The 4,835-nt window shown below is 39.1% G+C and overlaps 1 pseudogene; it reads right to left on the bottom strand.

Annotated features, from left to right (window-relative positions):
* Nucleotides 1-351: 351 nt before the first annotated feature.
* Nucleotides 352-907, bottom strand: LOC119300325 (annotated as a pseudogene).
* Nucleotides 908-4,835: the final 3,928 nt, after the last annotated feature.

The raw sequence follows: 4,835 nt of genomic DNA, 5'->3' as shown, positions 1-4,835 counted from the left end.
GACTTAACTTAGCACCTCCTCTGTACCCAGGTTGATAAAATCCTCCTGGGCCAACACCGATATCCTAACAATGGTTGAATCAATGATTTTCAAACCAACCTAGTTTCATCTCCCAAATTATGCAAAGATAATTTTTCATACTTCATCAACATGTATCAAGTATCTCAAAGCACAAAGGTTGCACAACCATCATGGATTATTGCCCTTGTGCACAAAAATCATGACATTTATTTAAAAACAAAACAATTTATTGGATTTATTTTACGGGCAACATTATTGAATGTTGAAACCCTTCACTTACATGTAACAGTTGAGGTAACTTCCAAGACATAGATTTATAGGGTAAACATACTAATAAGACACGAGGGGATTAGCAACATGACCAATGAAGAGCACTACACCGGTGATGTCTTGTCGAATAAGGAAGAGGAAAGGGTGATTAGCGACGAAATCCATCCTTGAGGGTTGTGACTGATGTACTATCACAACACTAGTTGCTGCTGCTGCCTTAGTTCCTTCTTCGTCAACTTCGACAAACATTTTGTGGAAAACAGATGCGATGAATAGGCCCACGAGAGAATTCACCATCTCTGAAAGACTAGCCTCCATACTGAATGGCAACTGAAGACCCAAACCCTTGAGCAAATTGGATGCTTCAAATCCAAAAGATATCTTGAACTTTGGGAGCATGAACTGTCCGACTTCAACCATCTCTATTGGGATATGGTTCTCGATGAACTCCGGTTCAGTACTTAACCTTTTCGACAAGCTCGAGAGACCATCATGTGCTTCACGAAGAAGAATGTACATGAAGAACTGCCTTTTGTCCCCCACCATGCTGGTATGGAAGCTTAAGTATCTTCAAGCCATCAGAAGATGAAAGGTACTGTTTACTTGTACTAGACATGAATGGTATAAGAACTATGAGGGACGGGGTGACGTGGGCGACGCCGCAGGCGACGACGGGGGTGACCTCTCCCACCGGGGATCGGCAGGTTGGAGGCTGTTTCTGGGCGTTATGCAACGACGCCGGTGATACGTCTCCAACGTATCTATAATTTTTGATTTCTCCATGCTGTATCATCTACTGTTTTAGACATTATTGGGCTTTATTATCCACTTTTATATTATTTTTGGGGCTAACATATTAACCAGAGGCCCAGCACACAATTGTTGTTTTTTTTGCTTATTTTAGGGTTTCAAAGAAAAGGAATATCAAACGGAGTCCAAACGGAATGAAACCTTCGGGAACGTGATTTTCTCAACGAACAAGACCGAGGAGACTTGGACCCTACGTCAAGACACAAAAGAGGAGGCCACGAGGTAGGGGGCGTGCCTACCCCCCCAGGCCCGCCCTCCACCCTCATGGGCCCCCTGTTGCTCCACCGACGTACTCCTTCCTCCTATATATACCTACGTACCCCCAAACGATCAGATACGGAGCCAAAACCCTAATTCCACTGCCACAACTTTCTGTATCCATGAGATCCCATCTTGGGGCCTGTTCGGGAGCTCCGCCGGAGGGGGCATCGACCACGGAGGGCTTCTACATCATCACCATAGCCCCTCCGATGAAGTGTGAGTAGTTTACCTCAGACCTACGGGTCCATAGTTATTAGCTAGATGGCTTCTTCTCTCTTTTTGGATCTCAATACAATGTTCTCCCCCTCTCTTAAGGAGAACTATTTGATGTAATCTTCTTTTTGCGGTGTGTTTGTTGAGATCGATGAATTGTGGGTTTATGATCAAGTCTATCTATGAACAATATTTGAATCTTCTCTGAATTCTTTTATGTATGATTGGTTATCTTTGCAAGTCTCTTTGAATTATCAGTTTGGTTTGGCCTACTAGATTGATCTTTCTTGCAATGGGAGAAGTGCTTAGCTTTGGGTTCAATCTTGAAGTGTCCTTTCCCAGTGACAATAGGGGCATCAAGGCACGTATTGTATTGTTGCCATCGAGGATAACAAGATGGGGTTTTCATCATATTGCATGAGTTTATCCATCTACATCATGTCATCTTACTTAAGGTGTTACTCTGTTTTCATTAACTTAATACTCTAGATGCATGCTGGATAGCGGTGGATGAGTGGAGTAATAGTAGTAGATGCAGGCAGGAGTCGGTCTACTTGTCTTGGACGTGATGCCTATATACATGATCATGCCTAGATATTCTCATAACTATGCTCAATTATGTCAATTGCTCAACAGTAATTTGTTCACCCACCGTAGAATACTTATGCTCTTGAGAGAAGCCACTAGTGAAACCTATGGCCCCCGGGTCTATCTTCATCATATTAATCTACCAATACTTTATTATTTACTTTGCTTTTATTTTACTTTGCATCTTTATCATAAAAAATACCAAAAAAATTATCTTATCATATCTATCAGATCTCACTCTCGTAAGTGGCCGTGTAGGGATTGACAACCCCTTATCGCGTTGGTTGCGAGGATTTATTTGTTTTGTGCAGGTACGAGGGACTCACGCGTAGCCTCCTACTGGATTGATACCTTGGTTCTCAAAAACTGAGGGAAATAATTATGCTACTCTGCTGCATCATCCCTTCCTCTTTGGGGAAAAACCAACGCGGTGCTCAAGAGGTAGCAAGAAGGATTTCTGGCGCCGTTGCCGGGGAGTCTACGGAAAAGTCAATATACCAAGTACCCATCACAATCCCTATCTCCCGCATTACATTATTTGCCATTTGCCTCTCGTTTTCCTCTCCCCCACTTCACCCTTGCCGTTTTATTCGCCCTCTCTCTCTATCCTCCCTATCTTTCTCTATTTGCCTCTTTTTGCCCGCTTGCTTTTTGTTTGCTTGTGTGTTAGTTTGCTTGCTTGTCATGATGGCTCAAGATAACACTAAATTGTGTGACTTTACCAATACCAACAACAATGATTTTATTAACACTTCGATTGCTCCTCTTACCGATGCTGAATCTTGTGAAATTAATATTGCTTTGCTGAATCTTTTCATGAAAGATCCGTTTTCCGTCCTTCCTAGTGAAGATGCCGCTACCCATCTCAATAGCTTCGTTGATTTGTGTGATATGCAAAAGAAGAAAGATGTGGATAATGATATTGTTAAATTGAAGCTATTTCCTTTCTCGCTTAGAGATCGTGCTAAAGCTTGGTTTTTGTCTTTGCCAAAAAATAGCATTGATTCATGGAATAAGTGCAAAGATGCTTTTATCTCTAAGTATTTTCCTCCCGCTAAGATCATCTCCCTTAGAAACGATATTACGAATTTTAAGCAACTTGATCATGAACATGTTGCACAAGCTTGGGAGAGGATGAAATTAATGATACGTAATTGCCCTACTCATGGTTTGAATTTATGGATGATTATACAAATTTTTTATGCCGGATTGAATTTTGCTTCTAGAAATCTTTTAGATTCGACCGTGGGAGGCACTTTATGGAAATCACTTTAGGAGAAGCTACTAAACTCTTAGATAATATTATAGTTAATTATTCTCAATGGCATACAGAAAGATCTACTAATAAAAAGGTGCATGTGATAGAAGAAATTAATGTTTTGAGTGGAAAGATGGATGAACTTATGAAATTATTTGCTTATAAAAGTGTTTCTTCTGATCCTAATGATATGCCCTTGTCTACTTTGATTGAGAATAATAATGAAACTATGGATGTGAATTTTGTTGGTAGGAACAATTTTGGTAACAGCGCGTATAGAGGAAATTTCAATCCTAGGTCTTATCCTAGTAATCCCTCTAATAATTATGGTAATTCCTACAACAATTCTTATGGAAATTATAATAAGATGCCCTCTGATTTTGAATCTAATATTAAAGAATTTATTACTTCGCAAAAGAATTTTAATGCTTTGATTGAAGAAAAATTGCTTAAGATTGATGAGTTGGCTAGGAACGTTGATAGAATTGCTCTTGATGTTGATTCTTTGAAACTTAGATCTATTCCACCTAAGCATGATATCAATGAGTCTCTCAAAGCCATGAGAATTTCCATTGATGAGTGCAAAGAAAGAACCGCTAGGATGCGTGCTAAAAAAGATGCCTTTATAAGAGCGTGTTCCTCTAGTTCCTATGAAAATAAAGATGAAGATCTAAAAGTTATTGATGCGTCCCCTATTAAATCTTTGTTTGCAACATGAATCTTAATAATGATGGGACAAAATATGATTCACCTTTACCTAGAAGACGTTCCAAGAATTCGGAGTTTTTAGATCTTGATGCTAAAATTGATGAAAGTGGGATCGAAGAAATTAAAACCCTAGATGTTGCTAAACCCACTATCTTGGATTTCAAGGAATTTAATTATGAAAAATGCTCTTTGATTGATTGTATTTCCTTGTTGCAATCCGTGCTAAATTCTCCTCATGCTTATAGTCAAAATAAAGCGTTCACTAAACATATCGTTGATGCCTTGATGCAATCTTATGAAGAAAAACTTGAATTGGATGTTTCTATCCCTAGGAAACTTTATGATGAGTGGGAACCAACTATTAAAATTAAGATTAAAGATCATGAATTCTATGCTTTATGTGATTTGGGTGCTAGTGTTTCCACGATTCCAAAGACTTTGTGTGATTTGTTAGGTTTCCGTGATTTTGATGATTGCTCTCTAAACTTGCACCTTGCAGATTCCACTATTAAGAAACCTATGGGAAGAATTAATGATGTTCTCATTGTTGCAAGTAGGAACTATGTGCCCGTAGATTTTATTGTTCTTGACATAGATTGCAATCCTTCATGTCCTATTATTCTTGGTAGACCTTTCCTTAGAAAGATTGGTGCAATTATTGATATGAAGGAAATATTAGATTCCAATTTCCGTTAAGGAAAGGCAT

This window comes from Triticum dicoccoides, chromosome 5A, assembly GCF_002162155.2.
Source record: "Triticum dicoccoides isolate Atlit2015 ecotype Zavitan chromosome 5A, WEW_v2.0, whole genome shotgun sequence".
Classification (NCBI taxonomy): domain Eukaryota; kingdom Viridiplantae; phylum Streptophyta; class Magnoliopsida; order Poales; family Poaceae; genus Triticum; species Triticum dicoccoides.
Note: the sequence above shows the minus strand (reverse complement) of the source record. Positions and strands in the feature narration are given on the sequence as shown.